Source organism: Phasianus colchicus, chromosome 11 (genome assembly GCF_987193195.1).
Source record: "Phasianus colchicus chromosome 11, bPhaCol1.hap1.1, whole genome shotgun sequence".
Taxonomy (NCBI): Eukaryota; Metazoa; Chordata; class Aves; order Galliformes; family Phasianidae; genus Phasianus; species Phasianus colchicus.
Window position 1 is genome coordinate 6622561 of NC_143446.1, and position 18487 is coordinate 6641047.

The window sequence follows — 18487 nt, forward strand, 5'->3', positions numbered from 1 at the left end:
TCTGCTTCCTCGCTGGATAACAAAACATATGTACACCTTTCAGTCTACTTAGTGTAGTCACAGCATTTTAGAAGCCTGTATTCTGGAGGTGCATGGCATCCTGCTGGTGACCTATGGCATGGTTGATGGGGAAATGTTGGTGTGCTTTTTTGTTTGTTTTTTGAGTTTTAGCAGTGGTTTAAGGAGTGTATAGGGGCACATTTATTTTAGTTTGCAAATTCACTGTGGGGAGAAGAATAATGCCATTGCTCACTCTTGAGCAACAACTGTTATCTGTGCTGTCTGAAGGCAAAAGTGAGCAGTGCTTTAGGGCGCAGGCAGGGAGAAGACCCAGAGGCCATCAGAGAATGGTAGCTAGCAAAGACTATTTTAGACTTAAAGTTGATTGTAGTGATACTTAAAAATGTTCTGGTTTTCTTCATTGTTTTTCATTTTTCCCTTCTCTAGTTGGCAGCAGCTCAGGTTCACCAAACTGGACTCCTGATGTATCTGATACTTATGGCTCTGGTTGCACTTCATCTTTCTTCATCTGCTGTAGCTGTTTTGCAGTTCATCTACTTAAAAGGAGGTGGAAAAGATTTTGCAGATTAAGGGCTGGCTCAGTTCTTCCTCTGACTATCTGGAAGAATTCTACTGAGAATAAAACTGTACATCTGAAAAATATGTATGCTGCTTTCAGAATGCTACTTCCACTGCTTCTATGAAAATACTTTGCTTCTCTTTTGCACTCTACATGGGTAATTTTCAAGCTATTCTTTAGCAGAAGAGAGGGTGATCCAGTCTCTGTCATCAACCAGTAGTTGGGTCATTTTTGATGACAGAATACTGCACATGAAAGTTTCTTTGAACGTTTGTGTGTTACCAGGTATGCAGCATTCTGCTCTACTGAATCTGGGTTCCTGAATTGCATTGAGTCTGTTTCTTACAGGAAGAAATCATAGAATTGAGTTGGAAGGGACCTTTACAGGACATCCAGACCAACTCCTCTGCAATGAATGAGCACCTACAGCTCAGAGCCCCATCCATCCTGACTTTGAGCGTCTCCAGGGAAGGGGCAACTACCACCTCTCTGGGCAGCCTGTGCTGGTGCCTCACTGCCCTTACTGTAAAAATTTTCTTCTTTATATCCCATCTAAATCTTTCCTCCTTTAGTTTGAAACCATTTCCCCTTGACCTGTCACAGCAGACCCTGCTAAAGAGTCCACCCCCTTCTTTCTTACAGCCCCTGTCTAGAGTCTGGCAGGCTACTCTCACTCTCCCTAGAGCCTACTCTTCTCCAGGCTCAAAAGCCCCAGCTTTTTCAGCCTGTTCAAGTAGTGGAGGTGTTCCATCACTTAAATAATTTTTGTGGCCCTTGTCTGGGGCCATGCTGCAACAGATCTGTGTCTCTCCTGTACTGAGGACTTTGTCTGTACACAGTATTCCAGGTGAGGTCTCACAGTGCAGAGCAGAGTGGCAGGATCATCTCCCTTGCCCTGCTGGACACGCTTCTTTTCAAGATCACATGGTGGGTTTTCTGGGCTGTAAGCACATGTTGCTGGCTTGTGTCCAGCTGACAGTTATAAAGACTACCATAGAAATGACAGAAAAGGTATGGAGGTGCAGTGATTGAGAAGTTGAAGTCTGATGGCCTGAGAGGCTTTCTTCCATGAATAACTAACATATGGAGCCAGAGTGAGGCCACAAATTGCAGAAACAATTTGCTTTGCCAATGATCCTTAGAGGGGGGAAGTTGTTCTGGCTCATCTAAATAGAACTCCTTTTTTGCCTAATAAAATACAAATTTCAAGATGAAACTTCAGTGTTAAAAGATATTTCATTTATTTATACGTATTTGACTCTTTTCTCATGAAGTGTGCAGTTGTCTCAAAGCTTCTCCTTTGCAAACCTAAGCAGAGGTGACAAAACAGTGGTTCAATTTTGATTGCGTAGAGGAACTTATCTTTGCCATTGGTATGTGTGTGTGCATATAATTATTTGGCACTGTGGGATGACTGTTCAGCCAGTTTTTACTGCAAACAAGGATTGTATCTTGTCACCAAGGCGATTTCCTTCACAGCAGTCCCAGGGTCCAGCTTATGGCCATAAATCACTGACATGTAACCAAACCACTGAATTTAGAGAATACAGGCTTTTTTTTTCCCCCCAGATTTCAAGAGCTCTCCTTGTTTCTTATGAGTTCCAGGACCTGTGGTTGAAAATGATGGCCATTACTTTCTCTTTGATTTCATCTTTGTGACAATATCTGATGGGGTAGGGCTTCAAATTAAGCATGTGGTGGCTTGTGCTGTAGCTAATTATCTTTTCCATTTGTTACCTAGTAGAATTTTGTAACACTGGGATTTAAAGTTTGTCAGTTTTCACTATCTTTCTTCCTAAACTTGGACGTTTCTGCCAAGGCCAACAATGAAATGAGCACATTAAAATAATAAATCTCCAGTGAACAGACTAAGTTATTTACTTTGGATGAACAAGACTACATGTAAAACTGGGGAGTGTTTTGGGTTGATTGGTTACTGGAGGTGGGAGTGCTCTAAGAGTCAAATGCTTTTACAACAAGCTTTAGTTGTGGGAACGTTTGAGTCTGAAACGTGAAAGAATGCAGACCTTTCAAAAAATGGTATGTGAGAAAAATGTATGATTTAGTGTTTCCATTTCCATAGAGGAAATAGCAGTACTTTGTTTCAACCAAATGATAAATTTCCTTTAGTCATATGATGAGGGAAATAAATACCCTCTAATTTTTGTCATAGCAGTTAAGAGAAAAGTTTAGGTATCTTAAAAATAACCTGCTAATAGAAGGACTTGGTTATATTAGTCATTAGTCAGACGATTACATTTTTTCTCTTTTTAGAGAAAACTGCTCTAAAAAATAAATAGAACTGTTAATCAGAACTTGAGATGGGATTCTGTGTTCATTTGCACTGTCAGACCAGTTGTAAGCATTACTACTTGGACAGAACTATGGTTGTTTGTTGAATAATAACAATAATGGGATTGCAGTGCTTTGGTAAGACTGTTTTGGTATATGAGATTTTTGACAGCAAGTTTTCTGAAATGTATGTTCTTCAGTATGTCATACAGCTTTCCAATTGTGTATTGTAGGGAAATAGGGACGGAAAAACTCTATGCTCCATCTGGGTACTTCTTAGAGTTCTACGTGTGGGATTGAAAACTGATAGAACTAGGAAGGGCTTTTTATGTCTTGGTAAATAGCACTGAAACATAATTAGGTGCGATAATTACATGTGGCCAGAGATCAGTAATAATCATTGCTACCTTTATGCCTCTCTTCTCTAATTTTTTGCTACTTAATCCTAAGAACAGGAAGGTTTTCTGAAACTGCATGAGATGTCAGAACTTCGTAGGGAGGAAGTGAACTGAATTTGTAGGTTATTGAGCTACCTGGTGCTTACGATGGCTGAATCTTAGTGTACTGCTCAAAAGTGGGATCTGCAGCGCTGATTTCCTTGGAAATGGAAGTAGTTGTTTGAGAGCTGAAAGAAGATTCATACTTGTGACTCTGTCTGGAATGAGCATGGCTGGCTTCTGGCAGCTTTCTGTCTTGGTACTGCACAATGGAAGGCTCAGTTCAGTTTGAGAGACTTAATTATGTGATGTTGAAGCAGTTGTACTATTTCCAGTGACACAATTTAAAACCTGCTTCCACAAAATTATACATCAGTGGGATGATCGTTGCAATTAAAGTCAAGAATGTCCTTGTATGTGTTGTGGCATAGTCAGAATTCTATTTGATGGAGTCTGACGGAGGCGTGTGGTCTTGAATTAGTATCCTTTCATAACAAATATGTTGCAGGTCTCTTAAATGTGCAGAAAAACATGAGGTGCATTATTGAAATTTAAACCTTTATTGCATTTGTAAATAAGCATTCTTCAGTAATAATAATATTTTTAAAAGTATGCAGTTCAACAAGCTTTGAGCTACTGCATAAATCTCTTTATGAGCTGCTTCTTGGTCTACTTCTCATTACGTACCATAATTGTGTGGCCTGGCTTGCTTCCAGTAAATTGCCTCTCTGGCCCTGTGGCAGTCCTACTACCATCTCTTACTCAGCTTCTCTTCGCAGGAAGAGTCTGAAAAAGCATGGTAAGGGGAGAGATGACCAGTGGTTACCATACACTTACGGGGAACCCAGATGGGTTGCGTAGTCCTCCAGAGGAAAATCCTGTGCCTTGAAGAGAACATACACCAATTACCCCTTTGGTAACTCTATTAAAAGATGTCTTTTTCAGGTGCACACAGTTAAATTTTAACCCTCCAGTCTATCTTTGCTAAGTTACTTGCTTGTTGCAGAAGGCCCAGAGGTTTTGTATTTTAACTGGAAGAAATGTCTATTGAATGCGTGTTGAATTTGGAAATCTGATTTGGCTCAATTAAAATGTGATTAAGGTTTCTGTCTCCATTGTAGAAGCTGTTAGTGCTCTGGAGAAACATTAAATGTTGAAGGCTGGCCTGCTGGTTTTGGCTGAAATAGAGAGAAATATGCAATGCTCTGAGAAATTCCAGGACTCCCACTAGGTCAAAAATTTTCTCTCAACTGTAGCATTTCATCAAGTTTCCCTAGTAACATGTCTCAATGTATCACAATCATGATTGCTTGGAAATCCACCAGCTCTGCAATGAGCTGAGAATATTTATTGCAAGTTCTAGATGGCATTCTCTTAGTAGAGATCTGGTTAGTTATTTCCATGCATCCCAGTTTTGGAGTGAAGTTGTTTCATTTGTCTTACTGTACGTTACATGCTTTGGATTAGACGAATTCAGTTATATGAGTATTTATCTGCTGTAATTAATTACATTGTCATTAATTAACCAGTCTTACTATTTAAATCCAAGCTAAATCACAAGTAAACAATACCTTGAGAAGCTCTTGGCATAATTTGAAACGTTGTGCAGATCTTCAAAACCCCTGTGTTAGTCACCTTGTTATAACCAGACTTATTGGGAACTCAGTGATACGACTTGTTTCAACACATCTAATTTTTACAAGACCCATTTCAAGCTGATCTTTTTATGGAATGTGTTTTTTGTTTTTCCAGGTAAAAATAAAGAAAGCTTTACTTGAGGTTTGTGGTGCACCTGTTCTCTGCTCTAAAACTGGCTGACAGCATAGCTGAAATCTCACAGCAGACATTTCCTGGCTTTGGTACAGTGTTTTCAAGCAAGCTGTTAAAAGTGGTCTAGCAAGTTGTTATTTCAGGAATCATTTTCAACTGAAGGAACAATGTGATTTACATAAAGAACCAAGAAACTCTTCCTTTGCTACCGCTCTGTTCTAAAGATGTCCTTAGTGTAGTAAGTCTGTAGTAAAATGAGCCAGTTATTTCCCATGGAGTCAGAGTATGTTTAGTATTTTTTGACTCTGTGATGTGCTGAGGCTCCTAGACCCCTTATTCTAAGGTGCATGTTTCAAGACCATCTCATGAGTCTTCACAGTGACCTGATGTACTGTTTCAATAAACATTAACAGGGACCCAACATTTGGACATCTTGGGCCTATTTAGTTCCTGAGTCCAGTTAAATCACATGCAAGGCACCATAGTGATGTTGTGGAACTCGTACAAAGGGAGCTGCCAGAGCTTGTGCCATGAGGATCTGTGTGACAAGGAGCATCCTGCTGGGCTCACAGCTCTGTCCAGTGCTATAACCACTAGAGGACACTGCCTCATTGTTACTGGGGAAATTAATCATTACACGTTCAAAACTACCAAATTGCAGAAGTCTTCCTTCTGCAGGCTGAACTTAATCTCAGATACTATTTATTTATTTGTTTTGTGCCCTAACTATTTACAGTGCTGCCATATGCTCAGGTTCTACTTTAAGAGCTGAATCGATGCCCAGAGAAAGGCAGCTCTGCTGCTCTTCCCCAGGTGAAGACAAATGCCTTGTCTTATTGCTCTGTGTCTCTGAGAAAGTGTCTCTGGGGGCACAGCTTTGCTTCCTTTGGGAAGGAAGAAGGTGCAATTTTTTTTTCTTCTGTCTTCACCTCAGACAACTTTAACAGCTTCCAATCTAGGTTGTCTGGCAAACAGTGTTTTTTCTCTGTATTTGGAGCCAAATGGGAATACAGAGACATTTCAGGGAAAACTGACAGAATTTGCTTTCATTGACTCCAGTAATTATAAACTGATCCCATGGTAGCAGCAGGACTGCATCTAGACTTTAAATACCATGATTATGTTCATAGAACTGCTCCAAGAATGAGGAATATCTCAAAAAGCAGTAAATATTCTTGTGTTTAATCCTACAGCTCGTTCCCGTTGTACCACGAACTTACTGAGTTTTGTACGTCTTTCCTCATGAATCAGATAAATGCATCTCCTCCACGAGCTGCCTATTTTTTTGTATACTGTGCATCACTTCCCCTGCAGATTGGAAAGAGGTAATTTGCTGGTTAAATTACAGAGCTGGCTCCGTTATGTCGTCATGAATCACTGAGATGTCTGAGATTGAATTCAGCTCTGATAAAGTGGTGTTATAGCAGTGAGGAAATATGATGGTCTGGAAGTATTCATCAGTCAATTCCTATGCTGTGTCAATACTGGTATGCCCATGTGCATTGTATAGAAACTGCTTACATTTATCTGCAATGCATCTTGCTGATTTTCAGCATCTCCCTCTGTACAAGATCTCCAGAATGTTCCCTTTATGTGGAAAGTGTTGTATTTTATTAATAATGGTGATGCAAAGAACCTAAAAGAGGAGCCTAGAAGGAAAAAAATAGAATTTTCTCCTCTATAAATGACTCTTACAGTCCAGATGTGCATACAGAGCTTGATCAGTTCTTTACAGCTGGAGGTCCAAGCCAGCTGCATAAGCAATGAAAAATGTAAATCGTTTGTGCTCACATTATTAGGAGAGCACTTGGGTTTGTCTCTAAGACTTGCTATAGGACTGCATCAAATTCTCTTCTGTGTTGCATCAAATAACATGGTGGGGTTTTTTTTGCTGTGAGGTCAGTACTGTCTCTGCAGTTTGACCTCTAGTTGTACCTCCCAGGCCTGCTGCTCACACAAACTGGTATTTTTGTCTTGAATCAGCTCTTCTCTCTGGAGGTGTCACTTCTGGAGTTAGCACAGCCCCCAGCTGCTAAGACGATCTCTGCAGTTTGACTAATATGTAGTGCTGTATCTTCTTCCATTTCAGTGGGCCTAATGTTAAAGGAGAGAACCTGAGTGCAGCAAACTCAGTGAAATCTGTAATGAAAGAAGCCATAAATGAATGTTTGTTAGGTTCTGCATATGTTCATAGAATTAATAATAAAATAATAGAAGTCAGTAAGCAGTCTAGCTCAGTACAACTGTGTAGATGAGCTGTAAGACCTCAGTGTGCCACAGCTGGAGCAGATCACCCAGTAAGGAAGATGTTGGCTGCACTGTGGGATGGCAGGCTGGGCTAATGGGGGTTGAGTCCTGTCCCTGTGGCTGACACTCCTGCAGAGAGCCCTGGTGGAGAAAGGATGGGCCTTCATTGGGATCTGTTTCCTTCTGCTGTCAAAGCAGTTCTGCTGCTTGTGGTGATTAATTTTTTGTATCATTCAGAGGGCTCTTCTTCCCCTTTGGATCAACTGTAATTCTTTCCAGGACTGTGATTGCCTCATGTGTCTCACCGAGGGATGCCCGTGTGCTGCCAGAGAGCAAACCAGATCCATGCAGTGTGTGAGTGAAAGCCAGGTATGCTATATATGGCAAAAAGTTATAAAGCAATTTTTAATAATCTTGTCATTTACAAGATTATTGTACAAGAATTTTTATGTTCTACTCAGTATTGAAATCATGGAATGACTTTTTCAACTGTGGTATAATTATCAGCCATTTCATAGAACAGAATGGCTTGGGTTGGAAGGGACCTCGGGATCATGAAGTTCCAACCTCCCTGCCACAGGTAGTATTGCCAGCCACTATATCAAGTATTGGATCAGATTGTCCAGGATCATGTCCAACCTGGCCTTGAACGCCTCCAGAAATGGGGCATCCACAACCTCTATGGGCAGCCTGTTCAGCACCTCATCACTCTCTCAGTAAAGAACTTCCCACTGACATCCAATCTAAATCATCCTTTCTGTAGTTTAAAACTATTCCCCCTTGTCCTATTTCTATCTACCCATGTAAAAAGTTGATTTCCTTCATGTTTATAAACTCTCTTTAAAAATTGTAAGGCTGCAACGAGGTCTTCCCATAGCCTTCCCTTCTCCAGCAACTTCAATCTGTTTTCATAGGAGAGGTGCTCCATCCCTCTGAGCATCTTTGTAGCCCTCCTCTGGACCCTCTCCAAAAACTCTGCATCTTTCCTGAGTTGAGGCCCCAGACCTGGATTTAATACTCCAGATGAGGCTCATGAGGGCAGAGCAGAGAGGGGCAATTGCCTCCCTTTCCTTGCTGGCCCCCCCTCTTCTGATGGAATCTGGGATACAATTAGCCTTCCAGGCTGCAGGTGCACACTGCTGGCTCATGCTCAGTTTTTCATCAACTAAGATCCCTTGGTCCTTCTCAGCAGGGCTACTCTCAAGTTCTTTTCCTGTTTTATATACGTATCTGGGATTGTCTCAACCCAAGTGCAAAACCTTGCACTTTGTTTTGTTGAACCTCTTTAGATTCATGTGGTGTCACCTTTTGGGTTTATGAAGGTCCCACTGGATGGCATCCTCTCCTTCTGCTGCATCAACTGCACCACTCAGCTTGAGGTCATCAGCAAACTTGCTGAGGGTGCACTCGATCACATCATCTGTGTCACTGATAAAGATCTTAAAGGTCCCAAGACAGATCCCTTGGATACACTACTTGTCACTGGCTTCCACCTGGACAGAGCCATCGACCACTACCCTCTGACTGCAATATTCCAACCAATTCCTTTTGCATCGAATAGTCCCTCCTTCAGGTCCATACCTCTCCCACATAGAGATGAGATGCGGTAGGGGATCATGTCAAAGACCATGCAGAACTCCAGGTGGATGACATCAGTTGCCTTCCCTTTGTCCACCAATGCTGTTACTCCATCATAGAAGGCCACTGGAATAGTCAGGCACAATCTTCCCTTGGTGAAGCAGTGCCTATTGTCACAAATTACGTGCTCACAATTTAAATTATGACATATGTATTACAGGTTATCCAAGTTCTATTTAATGTTTTTGTTCTTGAAGCAGATAGCATCATTGGCTAATAGCAACAAAGGCTGAATTCAATTCTTCTCTGCTCGTGGCTGTAAGCTGCGTTCAGCTCAGTCAGTGTCTCACCAACTGCCATGAATTGCAGATGCAAACAGTGCCCAGAGACAGCCCAGGTTTCTCAGCGCTGTGGTTCCTGCAGGAACTCCACGTGCTGCAAGTGCTTCAGATATTGCCTGACAGCCTCACCTTCAACCACATCCCTTCCTTCCAGAGGTCAGAGCTGCAGCTTCCCTGTGGTCTTTATGCCTGGCATTTGTTCAAATCCATGAATGAACCACAGGTGTTCCTGGCCCAGCTCCTGCATTGCCTGTATTCATGGCCCTCGGTTCTCCATAAGTGCCAGGCCAGCAGTGAGTATGCAACCCCACCAAGAGGCACATGAGAGACTCATGTTTGGGTATACACTACTGGATTCTGCTTAAACTTCACTCTCTGTCAAATAAACAATGCTGGCAGTGGAGCCTCCTGCTACATGTAGTGCTTGCCCTTGGTGGTGCCACACTGCATCTTCAGCTTCCAGCACTGCTGCTGATTCCTCTCTTGTTTTGTCCTGAGATCAATAAAAGCTTCCATTCATGAAGGACTTGAGCCTCAATGAGTGAAGTGGCCAAACCCGTGAGTCAAGCTTCTTGTCTCTCTCCAGCAGTAGGACCTCATGTTGGACGTGCTTGGCCTTAACCCCAATGGCTGTAGGTGCTTGGGGAGCTCAGCAGGGGAGCAGGGTGGGCAAACTAGCAGGACCTGAGCCAGGTGCTTCAGAAGAGCTGCTGGAGAAAGTGCTGACATTTCATTCCTGACAGCTTTGTACCTTGGGCCAGATCTTAGCATGGTGTAACCTCCGCTGCCAAGAATTTTGGCATTCATTTGGTGTATGGGAGTAATTCAGAGTAGGTGGAGATGGTGAGAGGAATGAACCCAGATGAATTTTAAAATGCTTTTCAGTGAAATTTTGCTATAGAGCCAGATGATGTAGAGAGATCAAGCTCTGATGATTAAATTCCATGTTTAAATAAGTAAACATATTAGAATTTAGCACTAAATCATGGTGACATTATATTAGGCCCTGAAAAGACGATTGAAAAATTACTCATTTAGCAATATTCTAGAAATTATTTTATGTGCCTGCCTTTAATGTCCTCTGACATGTACTTTTAAAGTGATTTATCCGTGCATTCATAGGCATCTTCTTTGCTTGGAATACAGCAGAACCAGGTCTTTGATATTTAGATCCGCATAATTGTTCTTGGAATTTTTCTCTGGATGAAACTTCTGGCACTGATGATACTTTATGTGAAACAACCCTGTATCTGGATCTCATTCATTACAGATCTTGAAAATAAATGTCTTGGCTTTCAGATAGGGACATGGAACTCTTTAAATGGTGAATTTGAACTATAAATGTGCATGCACATTTCAATATACATTCCTTAAATATGCACAGCTTATGTAAGCATCAGATCTGTGTATTATAGGTAAGTGAAAATTCTAATATTTTGCAGGCAATGGACTATGCACCTTTATATTAAACTGGGTTTGTATAGGGTAATATTTGACAAATAAATAGATTTCCTTGAATTCTGTTTTGGTTATGAATAGAAATTAAAAGTGGTCCTGTGCATTCAGTGCTGTCAGCTCATTTCTGCTGTTTTTCCTGTGTTTTGTACTGGGGTGCTCAGCATTTGTACTGGGTTCAGCAGTACCCAGTACTCTTACAGGGAGTGCTGAGCTCCTACAGGGAGCTGGGATCCTTGGGATCCTGGCACCTGGGCTAAGAGCTGTGCAAAGGTAGAGCACAACAGCCTCTGCCTGTTCACAAATTACCACAATGCAGCAGCAACATAATAGCTTTTCTGTCTCTGATCTGGATGTTTCTAATTCTGAAAAGGTGTTTATGAGCTGTGACTCATCCCACTGCACAGCAGCGTAACTACTTGTAGTGTGCAGCATTTAACTCCTCCATCTATCACTTCAGGTTCAGGTTTATCACTGCAGTGGGAGGGCGGTTCCTGGAACCGACACTGTGGATGCACCGCTGGGTGGAATGGAGTGCAGTACTGGGTTGTGCTAAAGCAATGCAGCTTATATGAGCAGAGCTTGGCAATTCCAACTCAGAACCTTTTATGCTGGCTTTTGTCTCAGGCTGACCTACGGCATCAGCACTTAAGGACAAGAAGTGAATTCAGTCTCATGTCTGCGCTGCCTAATGCCTGGCCTCTGCCGAGTGTACCATGACTGAAGCCAGCGGTGGTCATGTGTTTGCTTCAGACTATCATAAACTGCCTTTATTAAGGGCAGATTATATCAATTTCAGCCAAGTCTTTATCAGTGCTTAGGCCAGACACCAGATAAACAGTTGGCCTCAGTCCTGGCCTCTAATAAAACTGTACATGAAACTGGATCTCAGCTTTCCTCTTTGAGCACATGCTTAAGCAGTGAGCTGGTTGCTTGGTGCTGTAAGCTGGCAGTGCTCCTCAGCCCCTCTGCCCTGGCTCTCCTGAGCTCTACAGTTGGGGTTGCACTACACTTCTATACCCCCCCAGGACTTGGCTGTGCCCCACGTGCACGTTTTGAGGCAAGCTTCTCTCAACATCTGTTCTTTGAGTTCCCTGCGTGTGACCAGAGGTACCAGGAGAAATCTCCTACAGTGGGGAAGCAATTCCCAGCTGTGCTGTGGTCACTCCAGTGGGGCTTTGCCCAGCTACGTGTGCCAGCCTTGGTGCCTGGCAGCCAGAGCCCCGATGGCACACATGGCACAGTGCTGTGGGGCTGCTCTGCAGAGCTCTGAGCTCTTGCCTTTATACACTGTTTTTCAGGTATGTATATATATTTTTCAAGTCTTTGAAATGCTTTTTGATATCTGCTCTTTATTACACACCAATATAGCTGTCCTTTTAGGAAAAGAGATATTTTTCATTATCCATTTCAAAGCTAACAAATGTGTTTCAAAATGCCTACACTAGCTGGGAGGGATTTGTTTCAGGTGATTTGCCCATGTGGTTGAGTCCGACTATAACACTGTTTTCTGTTCCATGTCTATGTTTTAGCTTGGTTGTAACTAAGCAGGTTTCTATCAGAGTTATGGATTTGCTTTTATTGAAGAAATTCTTTGACTTAGTCTGGATGGATGATGTGCAACTGGCAGGGAACCCAAACCATGTGGCACTGGTTTACTGAGCTCATCTGCACAAAGGTTGTGTCAGGACCTTGCATGGACAGCGCGGTCATGTTGGGGATTTTCTCCTTTCCAGTGAAGGTGTCACAGACATTTCAATTTTTTTTAAGCCCAAGAGAAAAAACTATCTAAGCTTTGAAGAAATATTAAGTATTATGAGAAAAATTTTAAAACAGACACAAAGCACCAAAAACTTGACCTCTCTTTCCCCCTTTCGTATCACACAGCATCAGTTGAGCTTCTTCCTCTGTAATGCCAGAGCTGAGCATAGGACCTGGTCTGCTTTCCAAAAGAAGGATATAACAAAGTCATGGCAAAGAATATGTAGCCTGGAATGATAAGAGTGCAACATATCCTGAGCGATTATCATGGCACCACCTCAATGATGCATCCAGGATGTGCTACAGGTACCTCTCCCCTTTTTCCTGCACTGCTCCTGCTCTGCTCAGACAGGCAGAGGAGCCCCACACTGCTCAAGGCTGTGTGAGCAAGAGGTCTTGCTGCTGCAAGTAGGGCGGGGGTTTCTCTTTGTCCTTGGCTTGGGTTTGGTTGTTTGTCTCAAGGAAATGATTAAGCTTTTAATGTACGAGGAAAGGGAAACGTTTCCTACAGAAAATGCTAATGAGCAGAGCGTTTCATTTGCTTCCAGAAATTTGTAGTTTTTAAATTTTATATATGTAAGGGAATTTTTCTTATCTCTGGGACAGCTAGAGGACATTTCAACCTTAAAATATGAATTTCCTTCTTAGCGATATTTAACATATATTGAAAAGAAAAAGGCTGGGCTGTATGTATGAACAGCAATGTCGTACCCTGAAGCACACATCCCCTTTTGACCATGTGAGTCAGTCCATGTGCAGCTGAGAAGGTAATACAGGTTTTTCTATACCTGACACCTTTTGCAGATGTAGTGCTGGGGCTTCCAGCTCATACCACCATCTCTTTGGTAGAGAAAAATAAACAGTAGGAACAAAAAGATAGATTCTGTAAGCAGTGAGCACCATGCTGCAAGAATGTGGATAGCAGTGTGTCTTATATTTGCTTTAGACATTATTTTCAGTCATATGCAGAGCCCTTATCTCAGTCTGTGTTCACAACCCAAGAGCAGGAGTTGAACATTCCTATGTATGAAGTTTGTTCCATTACAGATACCAGCATCATGAGGGCTGCTCATCTTCTGCAATACAGGAGAACAGTCAAGGTGAGCCTCCTGAAAACTGGCATTAATTGGAGATGCACAGCTGTCTCAGCTTGATTACTGAAAACACCCAGCGAGTTTGATCCCTCTTGTGTTTTCCAGTGTACAGAACACGTCTGAGGAACAAAGAGACAGCTGCTGCCCTCATAGGCAGGGGCACTTTGGTTGCAAAGAATTCGACTTCCTCATCCCTGTCCAACATATTTTGATGAGAGACAGTGTGTCCCTGGGCTTCGTGCTGCTCGGGGCTGCTACTCAGTGCTCTCAAAATACCCTGAGGTTATCTCCCAAGGCAAGGAGCTTTGTATTCTGCACCTCAGAGCTGGGCTCCCGCCCTCTGCTTGCTCTGATCTGCTCTCTTAAGAATTCTGGTGTCACAACCCTAGCACATCGGATGGAGAAAATAAGAGCACTTTGTACTCTAAATTTACGACACAGCAGGGTGCAACTGGCTTTAAGCAGGACAGGGACCAGAACTGCAAGGCAACTGAGTTTGACCAGTTCTTGATGGCCAAATGCTACGTGCTGTATTTAATCATTGTGGCTGCTGCAGACATGGAACAAGGCAGCAGCTCTGCATGAGTCCAGGCCCACCAGCAGCACTCCTGCCTCTAGCTGGCAATGTCTCACTGCGAGGCACCTTCTTGTTCAGCCTGCAAGGGAGCTCGCTGCCCTCCTTGTGCCTTGCCAGGTATTATTTCTGATCCCTGTGTGCACACAGCTCCATTGCAGCGTGGTACAGTTATCCTGGAAGTGATGGGTTACCTGCAGCAAGGGCCCTCTTTCAGGCTGCTTTTTTCCATCAGTAGCTTCCCCGTTCAGACGGAGAACATTTTGCTGTAGTTGGCTCTGAACGCCAGGCACACAGCAATATCAGTTTAGACCTAATCAAAAATCTTAAAAATGAGAGTTATCATGTGGCTTTGCATGGCTCCAGATGATATCTACAGGCTGTGGTGTTGTATCTTGCTGCCTTTAAAGATTATGGTGCTTCTCCTCTCTCAAGGGATGGCAGCTTACAAAAATCCTTCAGATAGTGTTGCAATCTGAGGAAACAGTTCTACAGTTCAAGTTGTTAGCATATTTTTATTAAGTAACTCATTCTTGTGACGATGAGAACATACAGTGCATTTATTTTTTCTCCAGGGTAAAAGCATAGTTTCGTTTCTGGAGAACAGAACTCTGTCAGACCTGCTGCTTGCAAGCTGTGCAAAGAAGGGAGGGAGAAAAATTTGCCATTGACTAATTTAAGGGGTCTTCTAATTGTCTCCAACATTCAAACAAGCTTCTTTTCATACATCTATTAGGCCCTTTTCTGTGCTAAATGGGTCCATTAAATGGTTTTCCAGGTCTTATGCTGGCCAGACAGCTATTAAAATCAATGGGAGTTTAGCCTCTGAAAGAAATGGAGCATCAGTTCTTCTGCCAGGTGAAATATATCATTCAACCAAAGCTAAACCCTTATTCAGAGAATCTAACAAGCTAATATAAACAAGGGCATAAAGCTTCTCAAATCCTGCTGAGCTGTTTTTGCAGAAGTAATGTCTTTTACAACACTAAAGCAAGTTCCATGGGAAAGCAAGCTGGGAAGTACATGTGGGCAGCTGCCTCCTCTGGGAGGTAGGGCTGGGGCTGCCATAGCATAGGGTAGACTTAATGCATGCTGTGTTGGAAAGCTGTCCCAAGATACTGGTGCATTACCTGGCCAGAAATACGGAATGGGTGAAGCGTATTTGCAAACACACCAGTGACAAATATCCTCAAAAGTAATCTTAAAAGTGACTACAATTGTCAAGATTGTAACTTCCTTGGTTGTGACCAAATTTCCAGCAGGTTAATTCTCACTGCCATGTGTTAGCATGTCCTACAGTAGAAATTATGAATTAGATGCAATTTTCTTTTCTGCAGAAAATATCAGAATAATTTTCATTTTCCAGAAAAGTAGAAATAGTTTGACATGGTGACATGGTGATAATGACATGGTGAGGAAAAGTGGGACAACAGTTCTGTTTTTATCATGAAAAAAATTTATTTTGTCATTTCATTGAAAACAAAACCAACAAAAACAAAAACAAAGACAGTAACTACATATTTTTAAAGACTTTTTTTCCCCTATTATTTTTTGCTCCTGTTTTTCAAATACAAAAGACCAAACCCTCCCCCCCCCCCCCCCAAAAAAAAAAACAAAAAAACCCAACCATCCCAGAAACATCTAGCTTAAGAAGTAAATGATCTTTGAAAGCACTACTGCTAGTGGCTTTGCAAAAAGGAAACAAACAACACCAGAGTGATTTGATTAGAAGATGTCATCAGGCTGCTGTCCTGCCCCCAGCTGTGAGGGGTGCAAGGGTGCTGGTTCCAAGCAGGGCATGCAGATGTGTAATGGGGAGAGAATTCCCATCCGTGTGTGACTGCTGCAGTGTGAACACACATAGTGCTCACTTGCATTCTCATCAGGCTGCTTGTTTTTTGTCTACCTCTATCAAAACAGACTAGATATAGAAAAAGATTTTTTTTTCTAGTGGTTTAGAAGACAAGAATGTGCTGTGTCAGAGGGAGAGACGTTCAAGGTCAAGCTGAATGGACTCTGCGCAACCTGATAGAGCTGCAGATGTCCTTGATCATTGCAGGGGAGTTGGACTAGTCTTTAAGGGTCCCTTCTAGCTCAAATGATTCTGTGGTTCTGTTTTTTAGTTGCTTTCTATGATTCTGTGAAAGGCAAACTTCCATGGACAAATAGTTGCTAAAGGAAAAAGAGTATTTCCTCTTCAGCTAACACCTGAAGCACATTGTTTGCCCATGGATAAGCTGGGATCTTGTCTGTCTGCACGTCCTCCTCCCCTCCTGTGCTCCTGAAAAGGGGATGGCTGGCACAGCCAGGAAAACTGGTGATCTGAAGTGGGTATGGTTTATTAGATCCACTAGTAGAGGTGTCCTCTCATTGCTGTCTCTCACTGAGTGATGTCTCTGGATCTTCTCTATGGCTCGTGCTGCTCCCATGTGTTGCTGAACCCACAGCAGCCTGTAAACGACAGCTGCTGCTATGCTTGGGATTCGCTCTGTGCAGAACATACCTCAGTACGTTCATCCTCTTCACTCATCCTTTTCCTGTGTCGTTTTTTGCCACACTGCCCACAGCGTGATAGGGAGAGACCATCCTGCTGCTCTCCAGGTGCTGGGGCCAGGCGTGGGGCAGGGCAGGCTGAGGGAAAGGAGGGCAGAGAGGGCCTTAGGGTGAATGTGCCCCTTCAGCTCGTGTCTCCTTGCTGGCAGGGTGATTCACAGGCTTACAAAGCAAACATTCTGTGAAGCTCTTTAAGAGGAATGGAAGGCTGAATGAAAAGCTGAGTCAGGATTTAAAGAAGAGAGTATACGTGTGTTCCTTCTCTGTATCGCCTATGGATTTGTCAGAAAGTGAATTTCTCAAGCACAAAGGTTTCTATTCCTCTCCAGGAAAAGCCTAATTCACTGTACCAGAAAGATGTTCACTTGAAACGCTTCTGATGTTCTCACACTGCCATTCATTAGTAGAGATGGGCTGGTTTCTTGCTATTTATATTTGATTTTTATTTGGAAACAGTAAGAGGAAAAATGTGCCCACTGTGAACATTTGGTTCACGCAGATCTGTGTATTATTTCAGCTGGAAAAGTGCATTATGAATTCACTGTGGCTCTTCCAGATGAAAATCTGCACTGGTGTGTGTGCCCCATGAAGCAGGAGCTGGCATCCTTTCTGCAGGAAGCACCACATCGAGTTGCTGGGCATATTGTGTTTGTTTGCTGATTTTTTTACTGACTGCAATAGGAGAGGCCACCCAGTGTGCTGGGCAGCTTCGACAAGCTTTTAAAAACGTGTGAAACAGATTTGCTTATTCCCTGAATCAAATCAAACAAAGCAGTGATCACATAACCACACTTTAGTAAAAGCTTGCAAGTGGTGTTTAGAGATGGGCACTGTGAAGAGATCAGTGCTGTTAGCCAGCTCTGCACCCTGTCCAGATCCAGCATCACAGCTTTCTGCTCTCTCATCTGGGTCTCTCTGCCTGTCTCTGGTGCTGGTTTCTCTCCTTGGGACTGTGCTCTGCACTGCTCCTGGTGGCACACTGCGAGGTGGCTGTGGCAGCACAGAAGGGTGGTCTGTGTCGTGGGAATGGTGCAGGGTTTCTGCAGCCCCCAGTTTTCCCAGTGGCACCACAAGCAGCAGCAATTTGGCTGGGCTGGGATGCAGGCACAAGGTGCTGTGGCACTGCTTTGAGGTCCACTGTGCTGTTTTTGTGAGGAGTCAGAAGGATCACGTGTGCTTGAGCCTGGATCAGAGATCTGCTTGCTTCTCTCGGGAGCATGGAGGGGTTTTGCATGGGAGAAAGAAAAAGGGGTCACAGCCTCCACAGTTCTCCCTCAGCTGTTGGAGAAGGAAGAGGAAAAACCAGAATGAAAAGAAGCCCAGTAACTAACTACCCTTCTACTTTCTCTCTTTTGTGTAAAAAGCTTAACTGATGTCTGCCGTGTTCTCCACCTCCGCTGTCCACTGCACCCCAGTAAGTGGAAGGGCTACAGTGCGTGTGACTGCAGGAGGAGCCCACAGGGCATTCCCTGGGCATGAGGACAGAAGAGCCTGTGACTCCAGAGAAGGTGAGGGATGGAAGAAGGGGTGAGGAGCTGGTGTGTTGGCTGTGGGGAGAGGGGGAGGCGCCAAGAGGAGATCAATGGCTGGTGGCTGCCTGCAGGTGGGTGGTGGGCAGGGGACACCTGCAGCTCTGAAGGACTCGGTGTCCCCTTGAAGTTGGGCAGCTGGCCCCAAAGGTTTGTTTCTGCTCCTGCCAAAGAGCAGACATGGTTTGAGTTGAGTTGAGACACCTGGAGCAGGTACCAGGGTATCAGAGAAAAACTGAAGGCGGTACAAAAAATTGCCTAAATACTTCCATGTTT

The 18487-nt window shown here is 43.3% G+C and overlaps 1 protein-coding gene across 6 annotated transcripts in view; it reads left to right on the top strand.

Moving 5' to 3' along the window:
• HDAC11 (histone deacetylase 11) overlaps nt 1-18487 on the top strand; it is an 80081-nt gene that overhangs the window by 51982 nt on the left and 9612 nt on the right. For 4 of the 6 annotated variants that reach the window (XM_090148121.1, XM_031608678.2, XM_090148122.1 and 1 more), the window contains one exon: nt 448-663. The gene's annotated coding sequence lies outside the window, so the exon portion shown is untranslated. Of the gene's footprint in view, nt 1-447; nt 664-6272; nt 6405-7605; nt 7696-12587; nt 12768-13508; nt 13562-18046; nt 18191-18487 lie in introns of those variants that run through there. The other 2 variants (XM_090148120.1, XM_031608682.2) reach the window with 2 other exon arrangements.